At 42.3% G+C, this 14,245-nt stretch overlaps 8 non-coding genes across 8 annotated transcripts; all 8 read left to right on the forward strand.

Moving 5' to 3' along the window:
• The first annotated feature begins 1,386 nt into the window (after positions 1-1,386).
• On the forward strand, positions 1,387-1,593 carry LOC126476599 (small nucleolar RNA U3). Its single transcript, XR_007587090.1, has one exon. It is a non-coding gene; the product is annotated as a small nucleolar RNA U3 (small nucleolar RNA).
• A 953-nt stretch (positions 1,594-2,546) lies between these two features.
• On the forward strand, positions 2,547-2,665 carry LOC126476686 (U5 spliceosomal RNA). Its single transcript, XR_007587163.1, has one exon. It is a non-coding gene; the product is annotated as a U5 spliceosomal RNA (small nuclear RNA).
• Positions 2,666-5,111: 2,446 nt separating this feature from the next.
• LOC126476600 (small nucleolar RNA U3) lies at positions 5,112-5,318 on the forward strand. The gene has a single exon (XR_007587091.1). It is a non-coding gene; the product is annotated as a small nucleolar RNA U3 (small nucleolar RNA).
• Positions 5,319-6,271: 953 nt separating this feature from the next.
• LOC126476688 (U5 spliceosomal RNA) lies at positions 6,272-6,390 on the forward strand. Its single transcript, XR_007587164.1, has one exon. It is a non-coding gene; the product is annotated as a U5 spliceosomal RNA (small nuclear RNA).
• Positions 6,391-8,803: 2,413 nt separating this feature from the next.
• Positions 8,804-9,010, forward strand: LOC126476541 (small nucleolar RNA U3). The gene has a single exon (XR_007587038.1). It is a non-coding gene; the product is annotated as a small nucleolar RNA U3 (small nucleolar RNA).
• A 953-nt stretch (positions 9,011-9,963) lies between these two features.
• LOC126476690 (U5 spliceosomal RNA) lies at positions 9,964-10,082 on the forward strand. The gene has a single exon (XR_007587165.1). It is a non-coding gene; the product is annotated as a U5 spliceosomal RNA (small nuclear RNA).
• A 2,436-nt stretch (positions 10,083-12,518) lies between these two features.
• Positions 12,519-12,725, forward strand: LOC126476542 (small nucleolar RNA U3). The gene has a single exon (XR_007587039.1). It is a non-coding gene; the product is annotated as a small nucleolar RNA U3 (small nucleolar RNA).
• Positions 12,726-13,678: 953 nt separating this feature from the next.
• LOC126476691 (U5 spliceosomal RNA) lies at positions 13,679-13,797 on the forward strand. The gene has a single exon (XR_007587166.1). It is a non-coding gene; the product is annotated as a U5 spliceosomal RNA (small nuclear RNA).
• Positions 13,798-14,245: the final 448 nt, after the last annotated feature.

The following is a 14,245-nucleotide window of genomic DNA, read 5'->3' on the forward strand; positions in this document are numbered from 1 at the left end:
TATAGAGTGACATGATATTGGCAGAGGATGTGCAGATAATCACTTTGATCAGGCTGTTTGTTTTTTTTTTAATGCTCTTTTACCAGAATCCATGCATAGTGATAACTGTGTTCTCTGGTGGAACACGATGAGAACATTGTGTGAAGTGCACAGAAGTAGCTATTTGAGTATGTATGAAAATGTGAGGTAACCACTGTTACTCCTAAATTTCTGTGGAATTAAGTTTTCTGTATGTGTGTGTGTGTGTGTGTGTGTGTGTGTGTGTGAGGTTCAAGTTGGTAGTTTATATGTTGCAAGCGAAAAAAGCTTTTTAGTAAACTGAGGCACTAGCATTAGTCTCCTGTTCACTGTGACAAGGAAGCTAGTATAAAAAGCAGTTTGTGGTTTTGCTTGCAAAGAAGTGCTCATGGGATGAAAGCACTGCTTGGGATTATTCTGAGATGATGGGGGGATTGCTAAACATGTAGCATTTTAGTAAGGAGCTTGTCGGAGTAGTTGTATAGTTGTAAAATTATTTGTTATTTTATGAGAAATTTCTGTATTCATAGCACATGGGCCATCATAGTTGAAGCATACAGATTGGCATGGTATGCGTAGGTCTGTAAAATGTCCTGACAGTGATGTTGATAGAGACTTGTTGTATACTTTGATTCTTCATCTGTTTAACAGTAGACATAAGAAATGTATTAGTGGAGCAAGTAGCTGTGAAATTACTGGTGTATGATTGATAGTATGGACGTGGCGCTGAATGGAAGTGTTTGTTCAGCTGTGGGTGTTTTCATAATTGCCATGTGAGGAAAAGCAATACTCGTGATAGGCGAAAAGAGATACAGAGAGAAACACATTTGTTGCGAGTATTGTATATCAGCAGCTCCAAGGGCGGGTATCAAGTAAGACGCAAAGTGAAACGAAAGAGGAAGTATGCATGAAAGAGGCCAAATATCGACAAGAGTTCGCACTGTTAGAGTGAGGTGAATGAGCTAGTGCTGTGCGAAAAATTTCGAAGAGAGAGGCGGTTTTAAAGAAAGCACAAGAGTCCTATGAATGCCCTCTTGTGTGTTTCTCTTTCAGTGGCTATTTGGCATGTCTGCTTGCGCCGTAGAATGCTACTGTATGTGCCCCAGGCCGCCATCTAGCGGCCGGAGGTGCAAGCGGTGTTTACATACAGTCTCGCCTGAGGCAATGGTCTCTCATTTCGGAACGCAAGAAGCACTGGTAGCGCACAAAATAGCTGAGCGAGATCATGGCGGCCAAGTAAGAGTAGAAGTAGGTTCTTTGCAGAATGTCCGAGCTTGTAAATCGCGAAATGTGAAGAGTGTGTCGTATTCTCGTAGGGCGTGTTGACGGTCTCGTGGCATAAGTAGCGAGCGGTGATAGCTTGCAAGCAAGATCATACTTCACAGGATCATTTCTGTAGTATGTCTTCAACTCTCTCTAGTTCAAAGCTGGAGTAGACGTAACCACGATGATGAGTGGTAGCACTCTCCCTGAGCGTGAGGCTTGCGATCGAGATTCATCGCATCTTGGTTGTAATCGATGATCGTTCACCACATTCTGAGGGATGTGGGAAGGGAATAGCGCTTTCCGAGTGGTGGTTTTATTTTATAGATCAGAAGCGTAAGTCATACCTTTGGTATCGCGACCCGCGTCGTTGCAGAAATGTCGCTGCAGGTTGTGGAAGGACTTTGATTGCGACATGTCATGAAAGCCTTGTGGAAGTTTCTCGAGTGTCACGGGGACGAGCCATTTGATTTGGCCTGCTCCAAGTGCTAGGCTTGGATGACAACGACGTACTTTTGAGTTACAAGACTGAGTGAGCAACACAAGAAGAGTGCAATTGATGACCATAAAAAGCTGACACACAACACAGTGTTGATAATCACCACTAATGCATGATGTACGAAACATTTAGGAGGAGCACGTTTGGCTAGCAAACATGAATTGAGCGATTTGCAAGGCACTGTTATCTGCAAGAAGGAATGCATGAAATTGGCAAATGAATAAGACTGGTTCAAATACTATCGACAGAAATTTTATTTCTGTTGTCAACTAGTATTAATTAGATGTGTGGGAGTAGGGGGATATTTCCCTTGCACCATACATCTACATACACGTATCGTCTGATGTGGCCTAGTTTTGCGTACAAAGAACTGTCTAGTTGTCAGTTTTTTCAGTGAACGAATGTGGTAGGGAGGAGAGAGATTAGTGTTAGATGCAGAGCAGTGCGGGCAGTTGTGTGTCGGACGTTGTATGTCGGACGGTGAGTCGCCGACAGGAATTAGGCGTGCTGCCATCTGTCGGCAGGTGAGGTAATGAAGCAGCTTGAATGGTGACAGAAATGATGAAAATAGTTAACTAAAGAGTAATAGCGACGACATTTGGCCGACACGTGTTTCAGCGTTGACAGTTAGTTTGGGGTGTGTGCTTGCATGACACTGGAAGTCTGTTGACGGTAGAGAAGTAGACAAGACGGAAAGAATTTTCCGCGTTCTCGCGGAGAAGTAATAGAGAAGCAGCCATAAGTATTGAAGTGAGGGCGTTGATCGGCACTCTGGTTTCCCTTCAAAACGAATAAATCTTTCGCCTTTTACTAAAGATTTCCGTGGAGGGGAACATTAAATGAGTCTATAAGGTATTTTTCGTAGTGCTCGGCTATTGCTGAGCCATAATCACAAGTGAAAACGTAATGTAAGTAGCAAGAGGTAGATTGTGTTGTGTGAATGAAGGGCGTGGAGTAGCGGATGACGTTGGATCAGGCAGATATTTGTTTTTTTAAAATTTGAAATTGTAATAGGCCGTGTCGTAGTATAATGAAACAAGTACATTTGCCCTGAAATGGCGTACAGTGTGTTAGACGATTGTGTAAAGACAGAGAGGGAGCTACAGGACTACCTGGAAACACTTGGTGAACCCTTTCCGTACCTCAGTTCTAGATGATTTGAGAGTGTTTACTTGCACTGCAGTTGCACAACAGCATATAAACTGATATTTTCAAGTGAATGATGAATGATAGGCTTTGTAAGAAATACTGGTATGTGATTAGTAGATTATGTTTTGAAACCCAAAATTATTTTTACCACAGAAGTTTGTGATTTGTAGGTATGATGTGAGTGAGCTTTGGGCCGAAGATGGTGGTTAGTTGGGCAGGATGAGTATTTAAATGGTTCTCAATAGAGTGGATATTAGTGACACTGGCTTGTTGCCATAATGTGTTTGTTCATAACAGTGTACTCAGTTGTGTAGAAGATTTAGGTGAGAAAGAGACAGTTGTTGAATATGACATAAATAGCTAGAAATGAAGTAAGTAGTAATTTCCTGCTAGGTGTAGTTTGGGTATGGTGTGTCTCAGTGAGAGATAAATCTTGAAATTGAAGGGTTGTTCCTAGCTACAGTCTTGGAAACTATGTATCTGCTGTTGACTCCAATGTTTTCAAGATTACTTGTGTACAAAATTGGGCAGACTTTGCAGTTTCTTCTTCAGTAAATCAGTGGAAGGTGGTGCAGATAATGGTAAAAATGTTCAGTGCCTCCTGTGAGTTGTTGATGCTGCTTGTCTTTTAAGTAAAATTGATAGGGGCTCTTGATTGACCCAGCCATACACAGAGCTGGTGCATACTTGGCTTGAGAAGACTTTGGTCAGTAAATGATGAAATACCAACACAGTGCTCACAACAAAGCTCCTTTCCCTGCATTCTAGTTTCCCTCGGGTATAGAGTGACATGATATTGGCAGAGGATGTGCAGATAATCACTTTGATCAGGCTGTTTGTTTTTTTAATGCTCTTTTACCAGAATCCATGCATAGTGATAACTGTGTTCTCTGGTGGAACACGATGAGAACATTGTGTGAAGTGCACAGAAGTAGCTATTTGAGTATGTATGAAAATGTGAGGTAACCACTGTTACTCCTAAATTTCTGTGGAATTAAGTTTTCTGTATGTGTGTGTGTGTGTGTGTGTGTGTGTGTGTGTGTGTGTGTGTGTGTGTGTGTGAGGTTCAAGTTGGTAGTTTATATGTTGCAAGCGAAAAAAGCTTTTTAGTAAACTGAGGCACTAGCATTAGTTTCCTGTTCACTGTGACAAGGAAGCTAGTATAAAAAGTAGTTTGTGGTTTTGCTTGCAAAGAAGTGCTCATGGGATGAAAGCACTGCTTGGGATTATTCTGAGATGATGTTGGGATTGCTAAACATGTAGCATTTTAGTAAGGAGCTTGTCGGAGTAGTTGTATAGTTGTAAAATTATTTGTTATTTTATGAGAAATTTCTGTATTCATAGCACATGGGCCATCATAGTTGAAGCATACAGATTGGCATGGTATGCGTAGGTCTGTAAAATGTCCTGACAGTGATGTTGATAGAGACTTGTTGTATACTTTGATTCTTCATCTGTTTAACAGTAGACATAAGAAATGTATTAGTGGAGCAAGTAGCTGTGAAATTACTGGTGTATGATTGATAGTATGGACGTGGCGCTGAATGGAAGTGTTTGTTCAGCTGTGGGTGTTTTCATAATTGCCATGTGAGGAAAAGCAATACTCGTGATAGGCGAAAAGAGATACAGAGAGAAACACATTTGTTGCGAGTATTGTATATCAGCAGCTCCAAGGGCGGGTATCAAGTAAGACGCAAAGTGAAACGAAAGAGGAAGTATGCATGAAAGAGGCCAAATATCGACAAGAGTTCGCACTGTTAGAGTGAGGTGAATGAGCTAGTGCTGTGCGAAAAATTTCGAAGAGAGAGGCGGTTTTAAAGAAAGCACAAGAGTCCTATGAATGCCCTCTTGTGTGTTTCTCTTTCAGTGGCTATTTGGCATCTCTGCTTGCGCCGTAGAATGCTACTGTATGTGCCCCAGGCCGCCATCTAGCGGCCGGAGGTGCAAGCGGTGTTTACACACAGTCTCGCCTGAGGCAATGGTCTCTCATTTCGGAACGCAAGAAGCACTGGTAGCGCACAAAATAGCTGAGCGAGATCATGGCGGCCAAGTAAGAGTAGAAGTAGGTTCTTTGCAGAATGTCCGAGCTTGTAAATCGCGAAATGTGAAGAGTGTGTCGTATTCTCGTAGGGCGTGTTGACGGTCTCGTGGCATAAGTAGCGAGCGGTGATAGCTTGCAAGCAAGATCATACTTCACAGGATCATTTCTGTAGTATGTCTTCAACTCTCTCTAGTTCAAAGCTGGAGTAGACGTAACCACGATGATGAGTGGTAGCACTCTCCCTGAGCGTGAGGCTTGCGATCGAGATTCATCGCATCTTGGTTGTAATCGATGATCGTTCACCACATTCTGAGGGATGTGGGAAGGGAATAGCGCTTTCCGAGTGGTGGTTTTATTTTATAGATCAGAAGCGTAAGTCATACCTTTGGTATCGGGACCCGCGTCGTTGCAGAAATGTCGCTGCAGGTTGTGGAAGGACTTTGATTGCGACATGTCATGAAAGCCCTGTGGAAGTTTCTCGAGTGTCACGGGGACGAGCCATTTGATTTGGCCTGCTCCAAGTGCTAGGCTTGGATGACAACGACGTACTTTTGAGTTACAAGACTGAGTGAGCAACACAAGAAGAGTGCAATTGATGACCATAAAAAGCTGACACACAACACAGTGTTGATAATCACCACTAATGCATGATGTACGAAACATTTAGGAGGAGCACGTTTGGCTAGCAAACATGAATTGAGCGATTTGCAAGGCACTGTTATCTGCAAGAAGGAATGCATGAAATTGGCAAATGAATAAGACTGGTTCAAATACTATCGACAGAAATTTTATTTCTGTTGTCAACTAGTATTAATTAGATGTGTGGGAGTAGGGGGATATTTCCCTTGCACCATACATCTACATACACGTTGCGTCTGATGTGGCCTAGTTTTGCGTACAAAGAACTGTCTAGTTGTCAGTTTTTTCAGTGAACGAATGTGGTAGGGAGGAGAGAGATTAGTGTTAGATGCAGAGCAGTGCGGGCAGTTGTGTGTCGGACGTTGTATGTCGGACGGTGAGTCGCCGACAGGAATTAGGCGTGCTGCCATCTGTCGGCAGGTGAGGTAATGAAGCAGCTTGAATGGTGACAGAAATGATGAAAATAGTTAACTAAAGAGTAATAGCGACGACATTTGGCCGACACGTGTTTCAGCGTTGACAGTTAGTTTGGGGTGTGTGCTTGCATGACACTGGAAGTCTGTTGACGGTAGAGAAGTAGACAAGACGGAAAGAATTTTCCGCGTTCTCGCGGAGAAGTAATAGAGAAGCAGCCATAAGTATTGAAGTGAGGGCGTTGATCGGCACTCTGGTTTCCCTTCAAAACGAATAAATCTTTCGCCTTTTACTAAAGATTTCCGTGGAGGGGAACATTAAATGAGTCTATAAGGTATTTTTCGTAGTGCTCGGCTATTGCTGAGCCATAATCACAAGTGAAAACGTAATGTAAGTAGCAAGAGGTAGATTGTGTTGTGTGAATGAAGGGCGCGGAGTAGCGGATGACGTTGGATCAGGCAGATATTTGTTTTTTTAAAATTTGAAATTGTAATAGGCCGTGTCGTAGTATAATGAAACAAGTACATTTGCCCTGAAATGGCGTACAGTGTGTTAGACGATTGTGTAAAGACAGAGAGGGAGCTACAGGACTACCTGGAAACACTTGGTGAACCCTTTCCGTACCTCAGTTCTAGATGATTTGAGAGTGTTTACTTGCACTGCAGTTGCACAACAGCATATAAACTGATATTTTCAAGTGAATGATAGGCTTTGTAAGAAATACTGGTATGTGATTAGTAGATTATGTTTTGAAACCCAAAATTATTTTTACCACAGAAGTTTGTGATTTGTAGGTATGATGTGAGTGAGCTTTGGGCCGAAGATGGTGGTTAGTTGGGCAGGATGAGTATTTAAATGGTTTTCAATAGAGTGGATATTAGTGACACTGGCTTGTTGCCATAATGTGTTTGTTCATAACAGTGTACTCAGTTGTGTAGAAGATTTAGGTGAGAAAGAGACAGTTGTTGAATATGACATAAATAGCTAGAAATGAAGTAAGTAGTAATTTCCTGCTAGGTGTAGTTTGGGTATGGTGTGTCTCAGTGAGAGATAAATCTTGAAATTGAAGGGTTGTTCCTAGCTACAGTCTTGGAAACTATGTATCTGCTGTTGACTCCAATGTTTTCAAGATTACTTGTGTACAAAATTGGGCAGACTTTGCAGTTTCTTCTTCAGTAAATCAGTGGAAGGTGGTGCAGATAATGGTAAAAATGTTCAGTGCCTCCTGTGAGTTGTTGATGCTGCTTGTCTTTTAAGTAAAATTGATAGGGGCTCTTGATTGACCCAGCCATACACAGAGCTGGTGCATACTTGGCTTGAGAAGACTTTGGTCAGTAAATGATGAAATACCAACACAGTGCTCACAACAAAGCTCCTTTCCCTGCATTCTAGTTTCCCTCGGGTATAGAGTGACATGATATTGGCAGAGGATGTGGAGATAATCACTTTGATCAGGCTGTTTGTTTTTTTAATGCTCTTTTACCAGAATCCATGCATAGTGATAACTGTGTTCTCTGGTGGAACACGATGAGAACATTGTGTGAAGTGCACAGAAGTAGCTATTTGAGTATGTATGAAAATGTGAGGTAACCACTGTTACTCCTAAATTTCTGTGGAATTAAGTTTTCTGTATGTGTGTGTGTGTGTGTGTGTGTGTGTGAGGTTCAAGTTGGTAGTTTATATGTTGCAAGCGAAAAAAGCTTTTTAGTAAACTGAGGCACTAGCATTAGTCTCCTGTTCACTGTGACAAGGAAGCTAGTATAAAAAGCAGTTTGTGGTTTTGCTTGCAAAGAAGTGCTCATGGGATGAAAGCACTGCTTGGGATTATTCTGAGATGATGGGGGGATTGCTAAACATGTAGCATTTTAGTAAGGAGCTTGTCGGAGTAGTTGTATAGTTGTAAAATTATTTGTTATTTTATGAGAAATTTCTGTATTCATAGCACATGGGCCATCATAGTTGAAGCATACAGATTGGCATGGTATGCGTAGGTCTGTAAAATGTCCTGACAGTGATGTTGATAGAGACTTGTTGTATACTTTGATTCTTCATCTGTTTAACAGTAGACATAAGAAATGTATTAGTGGAGCAAGTAGCTGTGAAATTACTGGTGTATGATTGATAGTATGGACGTGGCGCTGAATGGAAGTGTTTGTTCAGCTGTGGGTGTTTTCATAATTGCCATGTGAGGAAAAGCAATACTCGTGATAGGCGAAAAGAGATACAGAGAGAAACACATTTGTTGCGAGTATTGTATATCAGCAGCTCCAAGGGCGGGTATCAAGTAAGACGCAAAGTGAAACGAAAGAGGAAGTATGCATGAAAGAGGCCAAATATCGACAAGAGTTCGCACTGTTAGAGTGAGGTGAATGAGCTAGTGCTGTGCGAAAAATTTCGAAGAGAGAGGCGGTTTTAAAGAAAGCACAAGAGTCCTATGAATGCCCTCTTGTGTGTTTCTCTTTCAGTGGCTATTTGGCATGTCTGCTTGCGCCGTAGAATGCTACTGTATGTGCCCCAGGCCGCCATCTAACGGCCGGAGGTGCAAGCGGTGTTTACATACAGTCTCGCCTGAGGCAATGGTCTCTCATTTCGGAACGCAAGAAGCACTGGTAGCGCACAAAATAGCTGAGCGAGATCATGGCGGCCAAGTAAGAGTAGAAGTAGGTTCTTTGCAGAATGTCCGAGCTTGTAAATCGCGAAATGTGAAGAGTGTGTCGTATTCTCGTAGGGCGTGTTGACGGTCTCGTGGCATAAGTAGCGAGCGGTGATAGCTTGCAAGCAAGATCATACTTCACAGGATCATTTCTGTAGTATGTCTTCAACTCTTTCTAGTTCAAAGCTGGAGTAGACGTAACCACGATGATGAGTGGTAGCACTCTCCCTGAGCGTGAGGCTTGCGATCGAGATTCATCGCATCTTGGTTGTAATCGATGATCGTTCACCACATTCTGAGGGATGTGGGAAGGGAATAGCGCTTTCCGAGTGGTGGTTTTATTTTATAGATCAGAAGCGTAAGTCATACCTTTGGTATCGCGACCCGCGTCGTTGCAGAAATGTCGCTGCAGGTTGTGGAAGGACTTTGATTGCGACATGTCATGAAAGCCTTGTGGAAGTTTCTCGAGTGTCACGGGGACGAGCCATTTGATTTGGCCTGCTCCAAGTGCTAGGCTTGGATGACAACGACGTACTTTTGAGTTACAAGACTGAGTGAGCAACACAAGAAGAGTGCAATTGATGACCATAAAAAGCTGACACACAACACAGTGTTGATAATCACCACTAATGCATGATGTACGAAACATTTAGGAGGAGCACGTTTGGCTAGCAAACATGAATTGAGCGATTTGCAAGGCACTGTTATCTGCAAGAAGGAATGCATGAAATTGGCAAATGAATAAGACTGGTTCAAATACTATCGACAGAAATTTTATTTCTGTTGTCAACTAGTATTAATTAGATGTGTGGGAGTAGGGGGATATTTCCCTTGCACCATACATCTACATACACGTTGCGTCTGATGTGGCCTAGTTTTGCGTACAAAGAACTGTCTAGTTGTCAGTTTTTTCAGTGAACGAATGTGGTAGGGAGGAGAGAGATTAGTGTTAGATGCAGAGCAGTGCGGGCAGTTGTGTGTCGGACGTTGTATGTCGGACGGTGAGTCGCCGACAGGAATTAGGCGTGCTGCCATCTGTCGGCAGGTGAGGTAATGAAGCAGCTTGAATGGTGACAGAAATGATGAAAATAGTTAACTAAAGAGTAATAGCGACGACATTTGGCCGACACGTGTTTCAGCGTTGACAGTTAGTTTGGGGTGTGTGCTTGCATGACACTGGAAGTCTGTTGACGGTAGAGAAGTAGACAAGACGGAAAGAATTTTCCGCGTTCTCGCGGAGAAGTAATAGAGAAGCAGCCATAAGTATTGAAGTGAGGGCGTTGATCGGCACTCTGGTTTCCCTTCAAAACGAATAAATCTTTCGCCTTTTACTAAAGATTTCCGTGGAGGGGAACATTAAATGAGTCTATAAGGTATTTTTCGTAGTGCTCGGCTATTGCTGAGCCATAATCACAAGTGAAAACGTAATGTAAGTAGCAAGAGGTAGATTGTGTTGTGTGAATGAAGGGCGCGGAGTAGCGGATGACGTTGGATCAGGCAGATATTTGTTTTTTTAAAATTTGAAATTGTAATAGGCCGTGTCGTAGTATAATGAAACAAGTACATTTGCCCTGAAATGGCGTACAGTGTGTTAGACGATTGTGTAAAGACAGAGAGGGAGCTACAGGACTACCTGGAAACACTTGGTGAACCCTTTCCGTACCTCAGTTCTAGATGATTTGAGAGTGTTTACTTGCACTGCGGTTGCACAACAGCATATAAACTGATATTTTCAAGTGAATGATGAATGATAGGCTTTGTAAGAAATACTGGTATGTGATTAGTAGATTATGTTTTGAAACCCAAAATTATTTTTACCACAGAAGTTTGTGATTTGTAGGTATGATGTGAGTGAGCTTTGGGCCGAAGATGGTGGTTAGTTGGGCAGGATGAGTATTTAAATGGTTTTCAATAGAGTGGATATTAGTGACACTGGCTTGTTGCCATAATGTGTTTGTTCATAACAGTGTACTCAGTTGTGTAGAAGATTTAGGTGAGAAAGAGACAATTGTTGAATATGACATAAATAGCTAGAAATGAAGTAAGTAGTAATTTCCTGCTAGGTGTAGTTTGGGTATGGTGTGTCTCAGTGAGAGATAAATCTTGAAATTGAAGGGTTGTTCCTAGCTACAGTCTTGGAAACTATGTATCTGCTGTTGACTCCAATGTTTTCAAGATTACTTGTGTACAAAATTGGGCAGACTTTGCAGTTTCTTCTTCAGTAAATCAGTGGAAGGTGGTGCAGATAATGGTAAAAATGTTCAGTGCCTCCTGTGAGTTGTTGATGCTGCTTGTCTTTTAAGTAAAATTGATAGGGGCTCTTGATTGACCCAGCCATACACAGAGCTGGTGCATACTTGGCTTGAGAAGACTTTGGTCAGTAAATGATGAAATACCAACACAGTGCTCACAACAAAGCTCCTTTCCCTGCATTCTAGTTTCCCTCGGGTATAGAGTGACATGATATTGGCAGAGGATGTGCAGATAATCACTTTGATCAGGCTGTTTGTTTTTTTAATGCTCTTTTACCAGAATCCATGCATAGTGATAACTGTGTTCTCTGGTGGAACACGATGAGAACATTGTGTGAAGTGCACAGAAGTAGCTATTTGAGTATGTATGAAAATGTGAGGTAACCACTGTTACTCCTAAATTTCTGTGGAATTAAGTTTTCTGTATGTGTGTGTGTGTGTGTGTGTGTGTGTGTGTGTGTGTGTGTGAGTGAGGTTCAAGTTGGTAGTTTATATGTTGCAAGCGAAAAAAGCTTTTTAGTAAACTGAGGCACTAGCATTAGTTTCCTGTTCACTGTGACAAGGAAGCTAGTATAAAAAGTAGTTTGTGGTTTTGCTTGCAAAGAAGTGCTCATGGGATGAAAGCACTGCTTGGGATTATTCTGAGATGATGTTGGGATTGCTAAACATGTAGCATTTTAGTAAGGAGCTTGTCGGAGTAGTTGTATAGTTGTAAAATTATTTGTTATTTTATGAGAAATTTCTGTATTCATAGCACATGGGCCATCATAGTTGAAGCATACAGATTGGCATGGTATGCGTAGGTCTGTAAAATGTCCTGACAGTGATGTTGATAGAGACTTGTTGTATACTTTGATTCTTCATCTGTTTAACAGTAGACATAAGAAATGTACTAGTGGAGCAAGTAGCTGTGAAATTACTGGTGTATGATTGATAGTATGGACGTGGCGCTGAATGGAAGTGTTTGTTCAGCTGTGGGTGTTTTCATAATTGCCATGTGAGGAAAAGCAATACTCGTGATAGGCGAAAAGAGATACAGAGAGAAACACATTTGTTGCGAGTATTGTATATCAGCAGCTCCAAGGGCGGGTATCAAGTAAGACGCAAAGTGAAACGAAAGAGGAAGTATGCATGAAAGAGGCCAAATATCGACAAGAGTTCGCACTGTTAGTGAGGTGAATGAGCTAGTGCTGTGCGAAAAATTTCGAAGAGAGAGGCGGTTTTAAAGAAAGCACAAGAGTCCTATGAATGCCCTCTTGTGTGTTTCTCTTTCAGTGGCTATTTGGCATGTCTGCTTGCGCCGTAGAATGCTACTGTATGTGCCCCAGGCCGCCATCTAGCGGCCGGAGGTGCAAGCGGTGTTTACATACAGTCTCGCCTGAGGCAATGGTCTCTCATTTCGGAACGCAAGAAGCACTGGTAGCGCACAAAATAGCTGAGCGAGATCATGGCGGCCAAGTAAGAGTAGAAGTAGGTTCTTTGCAGAATGTCCGAGCTTGTAAATCGCGAAATGTGAAGAGTGTGTCGTATTCTCGTAGGGCGTGTTGACGGTCTCGTGGCATAAGTAGCGAGCGGTGATAGCTTGCAAGCAAGATCATACTTCACAGGATCATTTCTGTAGTATGTCTTCAACTCTTTCTAGTTCAAAGCTGGAGTAGACGTAACCACGATGATGAGTGGTAGCACTCTCCCTGAGCGTGAGGCTTGCGATCGAGATTCATCGCATCTTGGTTGTAATCGATGATCGTTCACCACATTCTGAGGGATGTGGGAAGGGAATAGCGCTTTCCGAGTGGTGGTTTTATTTTATAGATCAGAAGCGTAAGTCATACCTTTGGTATCGCGACCCGCGTCGTTGCAGAAATGTCGCTGCAGGTTGTGGAAGGACTTTGATTGCGACATGTCATGAAAGCCTTGTGGAAGTTTCTCGAGTGTCACGGGGACGAGCCATTTGATTTGGCCTGCTCCAAGTGCTAGGCTTGGATGACAACGACGTACTTTTGAGTTACAAGACTGAGTGAGCAACACAAGAAGAGTGCAATTGATGACCATAAAAAGCTGACACACAACACAGTGTTGATAATCACCACTAATGCATGATGTACGAAACATTTAGGAGGAGCACGTTTGGCTAGCAAACATGAATTGAGCGATTTGCAAGGCACTGTTATCTGCAAGAAGGAATGCATGAAATTGGCAAATGAATAAGACTGGTTCAAATACTATCGACAGAAATTTTATTTCTGTTGTCAACTAGTATTAATTAGATGTGTGGGAGTAGGGGGATATTTCCCTTGCACCATACATCTACATACACGTATCGTCTGATGTGGCCTAGTTTTGCGTACAAAGAACTGTCTAGTTGTCAGTTTTTTCAGTGAACGAATGTGGTAGGGAGGAGAGAGATTAGTGTTAGATGCAGAGCAGTGCGGGCAGTTGTGTGTCGGACGTTGTATGTCGGACGGTGAGTCGCCGACAGGAATTAGGCGTGCTGCCATCTGTCGGCAGGTGAGGTAATGAAGCAGCTTGAATGGTGACAGAAATGATGAAAATAGTTAACTAAAGAGTAATAGCGACGACATTTGGCCGACACGTGTTTCAGCGTTGACAGTTAGTTTGGGGTGTGTGCTTGCATGACACTGGAAGTCTGTTGACGGTAGAGAAGTAGACAAGACGGAAAGAATTTTCCGCGTTCTCGCGGAGAAGTAATAGAGAAGCAGCCATAAGTATTGAAGTGAGGGCGTTGATCGGCACTCTGGTTTCCCTTCAAAACGAATAAATCTTTCGCCTTTTACTAAAGATTTCCGTGGAGGGGAACATTAAATGAGTCTATAAGGTATTTTTCGTAGTGCTCGGCTATTGCTGAGCCATAATCACAAGTGAAAACGTAATGTAAGTAGCAAGAGGTAGATTGTGTTGTGTGAATGAAGGGCGCGGAGTAGCGGATGACGTTGGATCAGGCAGATATTTGTTTTTTTAAAATTTGAAATTGTAATAGGCCGTGTCGTAGTATAATGAAACAAGTACATTTGCCCTGAAATGGCGTACAGTGTGTTAGACGATTGTGTAAAGACAGAGAGGGAGCTACAGGACTACCTGGAAACACTTGGTGAACCCTTTCCGTACCTCAGTTCTAGATGATTTGAGAGTGTTTACTTGCACTGCGGTTGCACAACAGCATATAAACTGATATTTTCAAGTGAATGATGAATGATAGGCTTTGTAAGAAATACTGGTATGTGATTAGTAGATTATGTTTTGAAACCCAAAATTATTTTTACCACAGAAGTTTGTGATTTGTAGGTATGATGTGAGTG

The sequence above is a fragment of the Schistocerca serialis genome, chromosome 4, assembly GCF_023864345.2.
Source record: "Schistocerca serialis cubense isolate TAMUIC-IGC-003099 chromosome 4, iqSchSeri2.2, whole genome shotgun sequence".
In the NCBI taxonomy this organism is placed as follows: Eukaryota; Metazoa; Arthropoda; class Insecta; order Orthoptera; family Acrididae; genus Schistocerca; species Schistocerca serialis.